Source organism: Uranotaenia lowii, chromosome 2 (genome assembly GCF_029784155.1).
Source record: "Uranotaenia lowii strain MFRU-FL chromosome 2, ASM2978415v1, whole genome shotgun sequence".
Lineage (NCBI taxonomy): Eukaryota > Metazoa > Arthropoda > Insecta > Diptera > Culicidae > Uranotaenia > Uranotaenia lowii.
The window spans coordinates 115177694-115194304 of NC_073692.1; the positions used below are offsets into that span (position 1 = coordinate 115177694).

The 16611-nt window shown below is 36.4% G+C and overlaps 1 protein-coding gene across 2 annotated transcripts in view; it reads right to left on the reverse strand.

Annotated features, from left to right (window-relative positions):
* LOC129748129 (centaurin-gamma-1A) overlaps positions 1-16611 on the reverse strand; it is a 517098-nt gene that overhangs the window by 46409 nt on the left and 454078 nt on the right. The gene's annotated exons all lie outside the window — the stretch shown is intronic.

Genomic DNA, 16611 nt, shown 5'->3' on the forward strand with positions numbered 1-16611 from the left:
ATCCAGAACTCATTTTCTTTCCGGTCCGAAAGCACCAGGCGAGCAAGCAGCAATCGCCAATCGTATAATTGGAAATAATGGACTGGAAAACGCGTCGTATGTTGGAATTTGACTGAAACAACTTCGCAGGGTCTTTTGGCTGTTGTCGTTGTCGGAAGAAGACATGGCGTGGAACAAGAACTCATTAGATAACCGATCGATTCGAAAGAATGTTGAATGTTACAACAGCACTGACAACGATGTCTCCTCGGTGCAAGTGGTTTTAAAGTTTGTGAGTTGAATTGTTTTGCCTCCGCTTCGTTTCCATTAGCTTTGGAAGAGAGGGTGGAGTGCATTTTGGAACTGAAACGTTCGGACGTGGATTAATTGGAAATTCTACGCATTGTCGGGTGCAATCAGCCAAAAAGAATTCCATCGTCCGCCCCCGGTCGGATTGTTTTGCTTGGAGACGCTCGATTGTCGATTGAGGCACCTGTTATTCCCTGTTGCTCTCATGGGGATTTTTAGAAGCGTAACTGTACCGATCCAATCCATTTTGGAAGATTTTAACCCGAATAGCAGAGGTCACGGTCTTAGAGACTGTTCCAGGAATTAGAAGCACACTTTCAAAATAATAATAAAAAAATCTTTTTACTAAATTCTATTTGGCACACTGTATCATTTTTTGTGTCCTACCCAACACTGTACTCTTATTAGATGAAAATCGTAAGCCAGATTTCGCACTTTTTCTCGATCATGACTCATAAGCTTCTGCACAGTTGCATTACCTACCATTTTCACAACTTTTGGCCAATCCTTTTAAAATTTTCCGATGTCATCAGCTGATTTATGTATTTTCGTAGCTTTACTTTAGTTAAAGCCCAAAGAGTCTCGATTGGCCGTGCCACGGGTAATTTGGCGAATTCATGTTTTTTGATTGCCACACCATCACTTTCTTGTCAAATTTTTCGGTGAAAATAACTTTTTCCGTTTCGGAGATATCCTTGTCCTTGCGTACAGTAAAGTATTGTGGCCCAGGTAGGGTTTTATAGTCCAATTCCACGATGAAACCGCCATGATAATGCACCCATAACTTTTGCAAAATATTGAATCATACAGTTTCCGGGCTCTAGGTTTGACAGAAGCGGCTTGATTTGGGTTCCTTTTGGAATTTTTCTGCTTCCGTACGTACCTTGAGCATAAGTCGCCCTTTAGCACGCATCACGTTAGACGTCGAGGTCCCGACTTTTCGCCACATCCCGAACAGAAGCCGATGGCTTCTGATTGTAGGCATCCCTTTTTGTCGATAGTATGACTTACAAGACCAGATTTTTGACCAATCCTCGATTTATCTTAACATGTAAAAAGTTTACCATATTTTTTTAACAGCTGTCCGTACCGTTCCGACGCTCACATTCTCTTCTTTAGCCAATTTTCTCAATAAGATTCCACTTGTGGATGATACTTTTTCTCTTTTCAGGAGTAAGATCACGCATTTTGAAATGTAATCACTAACTTAATGTTATGACGTACAATGTGTAAACAAAAGGACGCAGCCAGTAGAATCCGAAAAAAGATATTCAATTTGAAATGACCGTTAACATTAGGTGTGCTAATAATTTCTGGAACAGTCTATAAATGATGATTTCTAGGGTAACAGTGAGTTACAAAGTAAAATTATATTTTTTTCTGTATTTTGTAGATGATGGTGAAAACACCATGATTACGATAGTAACCGTGAAAATTACAGTTATAATATATTAATTCTTATGTCTTACGCAGTTTGTGTGATTCTGAAATGAGCGTGTATCATTTGATTTCAAATCGACGTTTTCAGCTTTTATTTACGTGTATGGTGTTGGCAAAAATATCCTCCAAAATTTATCCGAAGGCATGACCCTATCCGAACTCAATGAAACTTTGTGGACATATAGATCTTACCTAGTAAAGCAACTTGGCATACTTTGTTTTCCCAAAAATTATCTAGACTAACATTTGAAAAGGACCAAACTTATAGGCCAAAAATTTTAAAAACATTTTTAGCTTGAAGACTACAATTCTTACACAAATGTGGTTCATGAGAGAGTTTTGGAAAAATGATTGAATTTTAAGAAAAAAAAATATTGTTTTTTTTTAGAAATCCTACACTGAGAAAAATGCATTTCAAAACTAAAACTCCATTTCCCAAAAATTCCATATATGAATTTGATGAAATTTTTTTCTAAGCCGGGTAATAATAAGGCCTACAAATCGTCCATACATAGCAATTTTTGCATATTTAAGGGATAAAAGATTTTCTAACAAAATTTTTTTCATGATTTGTTTTTTGAAAATCACGTAATATATTTTTACAGTGTAGATTTCCAACCTTTAATTAATTAAAACTGCCTTGTTCAATTGATTGTATCGATTTCGATGAAAAAAGAGCCTCGATTGTAATAATTGATGGTAAAAGTAAATGGAAATCCTGTAGGTACTGAAAAAAAGCAAACTAAAACCTGAGGGTCGTTTTTTGAAAAATGGCCATCTCAGAATTCGATGATTTTTTTTTTGGTGAGGAATAATGTGGTCTACAACTCTTTACAACATCACAAAGTGAGCACTTCCAAGGGAAAAAAGTTTTTCTAACAAAAACTTTTTTAACAAAAACTTGTTTAACAAAGACTTTTTTAACAAATGTGTTGGGTGTATAATGACAAAACTATTAAAAACTATCTAATTATAGAAGCATATTTATTTTAAAATCAGAACTTACATAAAACATTTTATCACAATAATTGTAGATTGGAAGAAGGGCTCCGTTTGACAGACCTTTGACTAAGTCTCAATAAAAATGACTAGATGGTTTGAGTTCACATGAACATTTTATTTCAAATAATAATATTAATGATATTCAAAATCTATGCATATAAAATTGAGTTTCAGTTTTTAAAATGCATTTTTCTCAGTGTAGGATTTCAACATATTGTTTATGATTTTTTTTTCTTCTAAAGAAAATTTTAACACAAGATCACAACACAGTAAAAAGTGTCTCCATGATCATATCCTTTTACCCATATTCCCAACAAAAATTGTTTTGCTAGAATGCAGAGGTGACATCGGTCCTATTTAAAGCATGATTTATTCTGTCATTCCTTCCTATCTTTTCAATTCTATCTATTGACTACTAGGACATGGCCGGCGCCGTTATTGATGTTGAAAGAGAGCGCATCAGTTTTGGGCATTGTGAATGTGCTGTCAATCCCAGACACCATTCTTTTGACCTTTGAACAGAATTGATGGCCTCCGTCAATCACGGAGTAGCAACCATTGGCGATGTGATTGATTCTATATGGCTTATTTTTCTCCAGTAATTTTAATAAAGTCTAACAGTCGATCAAATATGTATGATTCAATAAAATATATAGCATTTCGGGCTCAATGTTTGATGGTGGATGTGAGTAGTCAATCAAGCTAAGCTAAGCTAAGCTAAAACTAAGTATGCCAAGTGCTTAACTACGTGAGGACTAAATACACACACAAAGCTTCATTCAATTCTGAGAGGGTCATGCCAGATACTGTGTCGAGTTGGCGCGAAATCCGTCCTTTATAAAACCTTTAAAGCTTTTTATAAACTTTAATTATAAATTTAAAATAAATACGATTAAAAATGTATTGTTGAAATTCACGATTGCGCATTACGCGTATTGACGTTTGCTGGTGGCACTAGCAATCGCTAGTGAAGAGTGTAGGACATGACCATTTTTAACGGTGTATAGGACTTCTTTCAGGCCAAGCCAGCTTTCTAGTAAAATAAATCAAATTAAAACTTCTTGAGGCTTAGAGAAGAATGTTAGGTTTTTTAAGGAGTTTAGTCGATTTGTAGTTGGTTTGAAGGTTTTCCTGTTGATCAGAACGCTTCTTCTGCTTCACAACTTCTAACGCTGAAAAAAATCACGGATAGTCGGTAAACAATTCTGCCAGATGACGCTACTTGGAAACCGGGAATGTTCGACCTGTTAAAAGAAGCTTCCAAAAAGGCGCGAAAATGCACTTGAAGGATGCAATATCTTTTACCTAGAGCAGATCCATCCCGAGGAACGTTGAAAAGAGGCGGAGCGCTCTCGAGTGATTAAATGGGTGCAGCTAGCTAGCTTGCTATAGATACAAAACTGGTTATGGTCCGAAAATTACATTCATCAAGTAGAAAAAGTAACAGAACCAAGAAGTTTTGCAGAACCGAAAATATTTGCAGTAATAAATTCTTTCTTCCATGAAGGACGAAGAAGGGTCCCAGATTTCGGCTAGCTAACAATGGTTTAGCGAGGAGAGGTGCACATTTCGTCTTCGTTCGTTCGTTGATCTATTTATGCTCTTCTTGTTCGCCTTTTGGCTGTGTGTATACACAGACACAGTTTACATTCATCTGGATGATTGTCGAAAAAGGTTGAAGCCATGTGCAAATTTTTCACTCCGGAAACCTCTTCGAGGGTCCGGTTGGGTATCAGTAAAACTGAAAAGACGCGACGGGAGCGTGCTCATCTATTTTTTCGAGATCAAGATAATGTCGAGCGCGTTCGCAGGGTTGTGATTTCTCAAGGAATAACAGGAACAAACACGGGTATCAGTAACAACATTGTAATTGTTTTGTCAGCGGAAAATATCTGAATCGGGTTGAAATTTGACGGAGCTGGATTCTTCACTTTTGCAGAAGTCCGGGGGACTCCCCGGGGTGAGTGAGCAGCTCCGGAACGATCATTTATCATTCGAAGATGGTTGTCCATTTTGAGGTCCTTCTAATTGAGCTAACAAATTCTTTTCAAATGCAGCTCTCAAGCTGCGAGTGCCTCTCATTGCGGAAGGCGCTTAAGTTGTTCCCAGCTGTGCGCTTATTATTAATAACTTAGAACCTGTCCCAAATGGTAACCAGTTCTTGAAGTGCGACTTGGCACCGGTAAATTTTCCTGAAGCAATCTCACGTGAAAATCGATGCCGCCACTAAGAGCTCTGCTTCAATATAACGCATAAAATCTTGATAAAAGAAATCCGCTTTCCGGCGCGGTTTTTTTCCTTCCCTTTTAATTTACACCCTCTTTGAGAGGACCGGCAACAGGGAAGTATAGAGTATGCAAATATTTGGATGTTTGATTCCATCAGCGAGCGCTAATCCTCGCCAAGAACTGATGGGAAGATTCCGAACACACCCAATCGCGATGAAACATACGCCCGAGTTGAAGAAAACTCACCTGAAGTAAGTAAGCGATAGAGGAGGAGAAAAATAATCAGTTTGAAAGCCTCCCTCATTAAATTGTAAGAGGTTGTATTAAGAAAAAAAAGAGTGAAGTGGAATTTATTGCGATGGTTAACATTTGTATGGTGGTAATTTGTTTAGCGGGCATATCTGATTTCGACTGTTCAATCTGATAAAGTATAAAAAATTAACTTCAATTGAACGACTCTTTCATAAGTTGGAAACGAAAATTCGCTCACTCTTAAAAGATGTCGCTCTAGGCACCCAAAAGAACTCATAGAAAAAAAAAACTTTCTCAATCGACAATCGCTCCCTACAATAACCCGGGGTTTAATGACTGTCAACAAACACCAGAAGCGTCAACCCTAAGATATATCTAGCTAGGAGCGCGCGCTCACATTATTGTCGGGCTCAAAATTATTGCATTATGGTAATCATCGCTCATAAATTTTGAGGTTCCCAAATTTAGCCAAATTTTATGACCGTTTTTCCCTCCAACTGACTAGGTACCTAGACACATCGTTTTTCGCCATTGCGCAAACAGCAAAAAGAATTATTTAAGCAAACGAAAAACGGGAGCCGACAAAAAAAAAACGAAAATCTCCAGCGAAAATTTCCTTCGGGGACATGAAACCTCCGCTAAAGAAAATGGCTTGAAGCAATTCAATTTGAAATTTATATTTTTCGCAAATTAAATTTCATTCAACTGAGCGAGTGACGACTTGTTTTTTCCTGTTTTTTTTTTTTGGGGTTGTTGTTGTTCTACTCTCACCTAGTATTATTACTGATACAGATAGATACCTAAATAAAGGAAGAAGATGATCAAGAGTTCAGTTTTCGTAATGTTCACAGCTGGGTCTAAGCTCACCAAAACATCAAAAAAGAGGGGAAACGGAGTTTCTTGCGCGAATCTTTTTTTTCCGGTGCCAAAGAAGCTTCATTTCAGTCATCAGGGTCGTGGAGCGCGAAATCGAAAGTTTTGGCGGAAGGAAGGACGGAAATCCGTGAGGCGTGCGCGTTTCGGTAATGGACATTTAACTGTTGCAATTTTTTTTCCTTATTTCGGTGGCAGTTGGTGATGAGATTTTGATGGACGAGAGAAGCCATTCGGTCGATTAAGGGCTGTGTTTCACCTGGTTCGGACCAAGCGGAAACAACGCACCGGACAATACACAAGGTTTGCGCAATGTCAAGAAGAGATTGCCTTTGGGGCGTTTGATTAGCCGCGCTCTGCTTTTCAATGGAAGATTTTTCTGCTGGCAAAGAAATTATTTCAATGGAAAGGAAAAGGGCGTACGAGAAGATTTTAGATAATTGAATTATTGTTGCCAAGTTGTTTGCCTATTTAGATTAGAGTTTACTTCTTGCGAGAAAGATTGATGGGAGGGTTGATGTAAAGTTTTCAAGAAATGACGGGTTTTAACGGAAGAGATTAGTAAAAAGAAATTGATTAAAATTTAAACGAATTAAGATTGTTTCAAAGGAATTCGAAAAGGGAAGTATTTATTTTCCATTGCCACTAATTTTATAATACGTTTTGATTTTCGATAGCAGCTGGATAAACAAGTCGAAAAAATCAGCTGATTGTAGTGTATACAGAAAAGAAATTCCAATGATCATTTGATCGAACAGAAATTACACCTCACATTTGGCTGATTTTCGTTTTGCCTGGCATCCATTTGACTTAACATCCATTCGACTTATCATAAGCTCGACTTATAGTAGATTTGACTTACCATCCAGTCGACATGATGTCGATTTGACTTAACGTTCATTTGGGCTCAAGTCTATTCGTCCAAAGCCGTGTGAACAGGGGGGGGGGGTTTAAACCCCTCCCCCTTCCCCCATGGAGATTTTTTCTAAATCAAATTTTCACGTCCAAAACGAAATTTTTTTAACAAGTTTCATAAAAATAATCATGAAAAGATTTTTGGAAGCCTAAAATAGGACCTAAATCTGCTTATGAATTTAGATGGAATTTTTTTCAAGATTTTGTCTGATTTTTGATGAGAAATTCCTGGATTTTGACAAAATTTGCTCGGATTTTTGGTCGACAATTTGGAAATCAAATGCCCGGATTTTGTTAGGTTTTTAGATAAAATAGCCCGGGTACGAGCTGAAAAAATTCTGGCATACTGACTCTCAAGTCTTAACTTAGGCTCAAGGCTTTTCATTTTACAACAAATATGGCTTTTAAAAATCGTGTAAATTTTGGGCTTATTTTTGAACCGCAGCTCCAAATAATTAAAGTATTCAAATCTAAATCTTGATTGTCAAAACCCCTACCTCGCCCTTAAAAGGCGTCTTTCCTAAGAAGTATTAAAGACATCAGAATTCAAAACCCATTGTTTGAACTTTACAAAACATTCATGAAATCCCAGTTTAAACAACCAAATGAGCAAATAGAAGAAGAAGCTTCAACAATAATTTTAATTAGTTAAAAAAAATCTAAAACTTTAAATATAAGACCTGTAACATTTTATACGTAAAAAAATTTTCAAAAAAGCAATTTCAGTCTCTACTTTTAATTAACGGTTTTTGTTTTTCTAAATTCTCTGTAGACAAAAATTTCTTCTAAAATGTTAAAAACTTATCTTTCTGATTAACTCTAATCAGTTTAAGATTTTTTTACCCTTTGGAGTTTGGACGCTCCTGACCAAAACTGCTATACCTCTTTCGTTTCTCAACCGATTTGTATAAAATTTCAAGTTTTGGAAACCCCATGATGTAACTCAAATAAAATTCTTAGACAAAATTCAGCAACAATAATTCAATTTTATATACATATATTTTTTTTTATTAGGGACCTTTTTATCATTCGGGTCCATTTTATATTTTTAAAAGTCTCGAAAAAAACATCTAAAAAAGACTAAAGATAAGCTAACAAATGCTCAAAAAAATCACCTAATGCCCAAGAAAACTGAATCCAAAAGCATATGTTGCGCACAAATATTATTTTTTAGACTTTTTTAAAACCACAAAAAATGTTAAAAAAAGAGGTGTAAAACCGTAGTTTTCAATCAATGAACCGTCAAAATTGTTTTAAGTCACAGTATTAAATTTAGAAAAGTAGATTGCATAGGTGAAAAATTTTACACATTTCGGCGTCGTTAGATTTTCAGAATACGAAACACATAAATATGAACTGTTTTTTTCTTGTCAATTTGCAATTTTTCAGATTGTTCAATTCAGATCTAATATTAGGAAAGGAGGGGATAGAACGCTTTTTTTTTATCTGTAATGTTGAAATTAGATTATTTTTGTACTTTCAATGTTTAAAATCGAATTAGTTTTTTTCTCCTCAGTTTCTAGTTGCTTTGAAAAATTTAATTCCAATTTTACAACACATACAGTTTTTAATATAAGTTGTCAGTTATAAATGAAAGGGATATGATATATATTTATTATAAATTCCAAAAATAAATTTAATTATCCCTTTGTTTTGATAGCTGGAAGATAATACAAAAATTATTTCAATTCTTTTTTTCATCACTGAGCAATCTCTGCTTTCTTTATTTGCCCAAATTCAAATCGATTGTAAATTACGTGCCTGGTTTTTTTTCTAAGGTTCTAAATAAGTTAAAATTTGTTTGTCTTATCGAGATAAAATTAAATCTTTTTAAAAATTTAATATACCACCAAATCAAGACTTCAAAACCAACCCATTATTCTAAAAAATATAACTAAAATGAAATTTAAATGTTTTATTATTGAAACAAGATCTTAAACCCATTTTTCACTTCTTATATTAATAATCGATTGTAACAGTCTTTTTTAAATTGTAGATTGTACATCTGATTTTTATTTCTGTTCCAATATTTGGACTAATCCTAGGGTAATATTTTTCTGAATAAAAAATACTTATTTTCAATTTCTTAAACTCCGATGTATTTTTTTTTAAATGTATTCGATTTCTGTGCACTGGTTTTTCTTTTTGGAAATTCCTGGTTTTTTTTTCTAAGGTTCTAAATAATTTAAAATTTGTTTGTCTTATCGAGATTAAATTAAATCTTTAAGGGGGGGGGGGGGTTGGGTCTAACAGGTATAAAAAAAACACCATTTTCACGATTTTTTTCTAGAGCTATCGTTCAAACAAATGTATTCAAATTTTTTGCATTATACGAAGCATTGTTAAAAGAACATTTAGTAATTTTTTCGTAAAAAAATATTGAAAAATGAGCCGGTGACGGAGCACTTTCGAGGATGCCTTTTAGAAAACAGGATTTGCGGTGGACACTGTATCTCAGCACAGAATCATCTGAAGTCAAAAAATCAGAGCAAAATATTTTTAATAGATGTTTTTCTGGACCCCAACGTTTTTATTTAACTTAAAAAATTTTTTATGAAATTTTTGTGGCTGTTTGAAGTAAAAACTACGATTTTTCACGAAAAAATCCGCCGTTTTTCACCTGTAAAATCTCCCCAAAGTAAAAAATACAAAAAAGAAAAACGTTGGGGTCTGGTATTTTATATGTAGAAAATATGTTCCAAATTTGAAAAGAATCGGATAAGTAGTTTTCAAATGACGATGTCCACGGACGTTAAAAATGTGCTTTCGAGAAAAACGAGTTCGAAGTTTCTGCTCTTGCTTTCTTGCAGTATTAGATAGGAGGAGATAAAGGCCTATAATTTCTACAGTTTTGCTTCAATTGACTTGAAAATTTGACACAACATTCTTGAAATGTTTTACAATAAGAAAATAAAAAAATAAAAAAATCGATTTTTTGAAAGTGTTAGACCCTACCCCCCCTCCCCCTTAAAAAAATTTAATATACCACCAAATCAAAATTTTAAATTCAACCTATTATTGTAAGAAAAAACAAACAAAAATGAATTTTAAATGTTTTATTATTGAGACAAGATCTTAAATCAATTTTTCGCTATTGATATTAATTAACGATTCTTAACGTCTTTTTTATTGTAGGTTGTACATCTGATTTTTTTTTCTGTCCCAATATTTGGACTAATCCAAGGGTAATATTTTTCTGAATGAGCAATACTTATTTTAAACTCTTAAACTACGATGTAATTTTTTTAATGTATTTAATTTCTGTGCATAGATTATTCTTTTAGGAAATTCAATTCTGGTTGGAACGAGATTTTAATTTAGAATAATTGTTTTCTGTTATTCCTGAAATATTGAGATGTGTGCTGTCTAAGGAAATTTTCAAGCATTTTTCCATCTTGGAAAAATGAACATTATTTTGAAAAATTTAAAACGAATTGCCAAAAATAAACATTGATTTGAAACATTACATCGGTATTTTTTGTATTTTGTATTTATTTATTTACTATCTTTGTTGTGGAATTATTTGTAAAAGTTAATAAAATTTAACGGTCTTATCAATATTTTATGTTACGTCAGTTAGAACATTTCAAGATATGAGAAATGATGTGGATTAGACTGAGTCAATTTGGGATCATTTAAGAATTTCTTAAACCCTGGGGTTAAAAAAGCTTTGATTTGATTAAAAAATTCATCAATGATGATTTTCAAAATTTTTAAGTAATTTTGAGTAATTTTGAACATTTTGGTTTGTATGGGAAAATTGAATATTTTGCACGGAAAAATCAACATAATTTTTGTTTCTTCTGTGGAACCTAGCCTGTTTATGGGTTTTGTGCCAATTTATTAATTTGCTAAATGAAATTTTCCGCTGAACAACTTTGTCGAAGACCGTAACATAAGAGCATGTCTTTTGGCATTGATGAACACTAAATTCAATTGACATCACTGCTAGGGCCTAGCGAGGTATTGAATGATTACTGTACACGCAATTCTTCGCGGCGCACCAAGCAGTGATGTCTATTGAATTTATTGTTTTTCAATGCCAAAAGACATATGTGCCTCCTTTAAACATCTAATAATTTTTTTTCCTTATAAGATACAAAGTTACGGTCTTCATCAAAGTTGTTCAGCGGAAAATTTCCTTTAAAAAATTTATAAATTTGCACAAAAACCTTTAACAGGCTAGGTTTCACAGAAGAAACCAAAAATGATGTTGATTTTTCAGTACAAAATATTAAATTTTTCTATACAAACATAAAAGTCCAAATTTACTCATGTAAACGTAACTCAAAAATTCTGCAAAAAATCATGGATGAGTCTTGAACCAACACGAAGTATTTTAGACCCCAGGGTTTGAGAAATTCAAAAATGACCCCAAATCAACTCAGTCTAATGTGGATAGAGTGAGACTGGAAGAAAATTTCTGGTGTTGAACAAAATGAACAAACAATGATCACGGGGATTAATCTTCATCTAATAACAATTTTATTTTTCCATTATAATACATATGTATATCTTTATTCAAAGTTGTGTGATGGTCCGATCAAGAAGGAAGATAGTTTTGGGAATCATTTTCCATATTCTTCGAGCGTTTTTGGTGGTGTCATTATTGTTCACTGAATTTGGACTATAGACGTGTCCTTCGCACGGGCCTGATGCGTACTTAGGGTAGTTTGATTATTGATAAGTTCCGGCTCCGGTAAATAAGACGGAGTGGTTGGAAAAGCACAGATTTGCAAGGCTTTTACTAAGCTTTTCAAGATTGTTCCGGCTTCGGTAAATAAGACGGAATAGCTGAGCAAGAAGAATTTTGGAAGTCGGTTGCTATGATTGTTTTCTAAATTTTTTGGATCTGGCGAATAAGACTGTGTAGTTAGACTCTGTAGTTGGAAATGAAGTTCACGACTGTTTGGAGACTGTTCCGGCTCCGGTAAATGAGACGGAGTGCTTGAAAGAACTCATATTCAAAAACTGTTGCTTGGATTATATTATATTTGACATTTGACATTTTTAAGGAAGATAAGTAGCAGTGGTTGAAGAAGCACTCATGGAAAGGGTGTTACTAAAATCGGTTCGAGATTGTCCCGGCTCCGGTTAAAAAAGACTTAAATGTGTTACTTAAATTTTCCCCACTCCGGTAAACAAGATGGATAACTGAAAAGGCTCAATTTTGATAGCCTGTTACTAATTTTTTTTTGAGCGTAGGAATAGGAAGGATAGATTGTAAGGAAGGAAGAGGGATTGTATTAAAGAGCTCATATCCGAAAACTGTTTCTTTAATTCCATTTAGATTGTTCCGGCTCCAGTAAGAGTGGCCGAAGGAACACAGGTTGAAACGCTTATACTGATTTTTTTCTGAGCACTTTCTGGTTCCGACAAATAGGATGGTGTGGCCAAATTTGAAAGGCTTTTGCTAAGATTGACTCGAGAATGTCTCTCTGATAAAGTTTCATATCTACCTTGCAATATTATTGCTTGTAACTTTCAACCGATATCATTTGACACATCATCTAGAGCTGTTCAAAAAGTAAAACTCCAAACAAATGTCAGGAACCCCATTTTTATCTTCGTCCCAAGAAGCAACTGTCACATCATCATTGGATGATATTTATATCCGGCTGTGTCCCATCATCCCGAACCATGTGAACTTTCTTCGGTTTCGGCAACCCCGCCGCAAAACTCTTCCCCCGAGAGCCAGATTATTGATGCATACAAAGTTGCGAAAGAGGTCTGATCCGAAAAGCGAGAAAAAAATACTGAACGAAATCGATCCATCTTTTGGTCTCCCCGTGCGACTGCCTATACGGATAGGTATATTTTAACCCAAAAGATCTAGACAGACAGACAGTCAGACACATCACATCAACCAAGTTCGACGACTGAAATCAGAGACGTGTCCCGAAACAAACAAAAATCGATACACATTGTGCGCTCTCTCGACTATTTATGTGACACTTTTGTGTCGTTGCTGCTGCTCTTATTTTTGTGCCCGGTTCAAAAGGTTGATTCAATCGAAGACTCATCCTTTTCTCATTGACGGACTGACTCTAGCCAGAGTTCTGACTGACTGACTGACGATCTTCTTCCTATTCATGGGCCTAGCTCTAGCTATAGGGTGTGAAAGGGTCTACTTAAGGCGCGGGCTGACTGGCGGCTGCCTGTCTTCTGCCAATCTTTTGAGGATCCCTAGGAAATTTTCGTTTCCTAGAATCAGATGTTTCTGCGAATGAGGAGTGAAAAAATTTAAGAGAGGGTGCACCGTAGAAAGTAGAACATTTCTTCCTCAATCGATGGACGGACGACTGACGACGTTTGTATCTGTTGAACTTGTTCTTATTGTTGCCGGTTTTGTTTCCGGAAGATAGTCAATGCTGCAGTCGAAATTCGTGACAATGCATCCATCTCGAAATATATTTGGAACATTTATGATGACGGAGGTCTGCAGCATCAGCAGCATCAGTAGCAGACATTGGGCAATGTTGTGAATGTTTGTATGCCTGCCTCAGAGAGAAAGCATGCTCTTGCGATGTTTTTTAAAGGGCCAGTTGCTTCCGTTGCTTGTTTTTGCAACGGTCAGGCCCAAAAATAGAAGGTTAATACGTTTGGAATGAAGCCGATAGAGAATCTGACTTCAACTAGCGGAAGATGGACCAGTGTGGTTTCATCCATTAAAATGCAGTAAAAATAATATGCCTATAATTATAACTTTCTCAACTTCCAAACAGAACCAAAAATGTCTGAAAATGGTAGAACCCAACAGAGATTTTTTACGAACAAAGATGATAATTTATAGACACATCCCTTGAGCCGATCAATCGAGCAAACGGTTTGCTAATTGAAGTTAATCACCGTCCCAAAAAAAAATCGGTCCAAAGAGTGAACTAGAAAAACGAGGGTTTCACTCTAAATTTGGTTAGAAACATCACGAACCAAAAATGGCAACGGCCTTTTCCCGAAGGGAAAGGGTTGCAAAACCATCATCCAAGAGTCATTCAAATTTACTTATCCATTGATGGGTAAGGGCGCTCGCGCCCATCGATGTTCGATGGGCGATAAAATTAGGCTCAAGTTGTGGAACAACCATTAACCGGTGCCCTTTATTGATGTCACTTTCTCCGAACGACGATGATGGGAATAGCAGATGTAAGGACGAAATTTACGACCGATTTAAATGAGTTTTCAAGAGAGAAAAGACATCGCATAAATTTCAATTTGGGTGTTCGTTCTTAACTTCTTTCGATGAGCATTCCCACAAAAGCTAAGCAAGAGTGTAATGTTTTTAACCTTCTCTAATTAGATTTCAAGTGCCGGAAAATGTCCTTTTTCCCGAACCGAAAAAAGGAAAAACGCACCAACAAACAGATGCTAGCTACTGTCAGGTTAGATTTTCCTTCAAAGCACGTGCAGCTGCCTGTCTATCTGTCTTGGAAAAGATTTAATTATCTTTCTGGAGCATACAGTCCGGGTGCCCGACAACTGTCGCTCGGCCCAAAGTAAAAGTGGACCATCAGCGTTTCCGCACAGAGGACATATCAATCGATCAATCAACCCCTATATCGTCAATGGATTGCCGGAAACACGAAACCCGCCCCGGCCCAAAACTGACCACCGGGTATTAGAAAAGGGGTCCGCCGCGTGCTGCCGCGTCCTCTTTCAGTTATCTCCGTTCAGATCATAATTTTGCTGCACGACGCCCTGTCACTGTGCCACATAATATGTGCGTGTCGAATCATTGTTATGATGACAAAACTCCGGAGGCATTAGACCCGGATAATTGGTTCATATTTCAGGCCGGTGACACACATGTATGAATGCATAGATTGGTTGTTTTTTCTACTTCTGATTACGCTACGCGTCTGGCCCCGTCGAAAAGTGTCCGTACGCAGAAAAATCAAGATTGGGACGGTTCATCCCTCCTACCGAATGTGGTGGCCAGGCCCCTCGGAACGCATGATAATGGATCACTACGCTATAATAGCGGCAGTAACTGCTATTAAAATGATATATACGCTCCCGTGATTGTGATGAGCTAGTTTATTAACGTGTTAGTCGTTGATTAGGAAGAGTATATGGGAATTGAGATGGCAGAAAACTGGACAGCTTATTTGCAACATTCGCACTAGTATCTCTAGGACAGCGTTTCCAATACTTCTACCACAACAGTTTTGTTTGAAAAATATATGGACAGCTCGTTTGTTTGTATGATTATTTGATGCATCTCTTCCACAGCTTCAGGTGCTCCAAAGCTTTTCTCATCTGCGCTTTTCTCAGTCCGTCTTATTTACCGGAACAGGCATAATTTCGAAACAAATGAGGCGACAGCCTTTCTAATCTTCGCTTCTTGAGTCCGTCTTATTTACCATGCCAGTTCCGGTAAATAATCCTTTCAAAATCAGCAAAACAACAGCCTTTCTATTCTGCATTTTTTCAGTCGGTCTTTTTTAAAGGAACTAAAATCATTCCAAAACAAACAAAGCAGCAGCATTCTAATCTGGGCTTCTTCAGTTCGTCTTATTTGCCGGAACTTGAATCATTTCAAAACAAACAAAGCAGCAGCCTTTCAAATCTGCGCTTCTTCAGTCCGTCTTATTTACCGGAACTGGCACCCTTCCAACACAAACAAAGCAGCGGCTGTTCTAATCTGCGCTTCTTCAGTCCTTCTTATTTACCGGAACTGGCATCATTTCAAAACAAGCAAAGCAGCAGTCTTTAAAATCAGCGCTTCTTCAGTCCGTCTTATTTACCGGAACTGGAATCATTTTCAAACAAACAAAGCAGCAGCCTTTCTCATCTGCGCTTTTTCCAGTCCGTCTTATTTACCGGAACTGGCATTATTTCAAAACAAATGAAGCAGCTTTTCAAATCTGCGCTTCTTCAGTTCGTCTTATTTACCGGAACTGGCGTTATTCCAAACCAACAATGCAACTGCCTTTCAAATCTGCGCTTTTTTAGTACTTCTTATTTACCGGAACTGGCATCATTTCAAAACAAGCAAAGTAGCAGTTTTTCAAATCTGCGCTTGCTCAGTCCGTCATATTTACCGGAACTGGCATCATTTCAAAACAAAAGAAGCAGCGGCTTTTCTAATCTTAGCTTTTCAGTCCGTCTTATTTACCGGAACTCGTATCCTTTCAAAACTAGAAAAGCAGCAGTATTTCAAATCTGCGCCTCTTCAGTCCGTCTTATTTACCGGGGCTGGCGTCATTCCAAATCAATAATCCAGCAACCTTTCAAATCTGCGCTTCTCAGTCCGTCTTATTTACCGGAACTGGTATCCTTCCAAAACAAGCAAAGCAGCAGTCTTTCAAATCTGCGCTTCTTCAGGCCGTCTTATTTATCGGAACAGGCATCATTTCAAAACAAATAAAGCAGCGGCCTTTTTAATCTGCGCTTTTTCAGTCCGTCTTATTTCCCGAAACTGGCATCATTTCAAAACAAAAGAGGCAGCAGTCCTTCAAATCTTCGCTTCTTATTTACCGGAACTTGCATCATTTTAAAACAAGCAAAGCAGCGGCTTTTCTAATCTGCGCTTTTTCATTCGATCTGGTATCCTTCCAAAACAAACAAAACAACAGCCTTTCAAATTTGCGCTTCTTCAGTCCATCCTATTTAC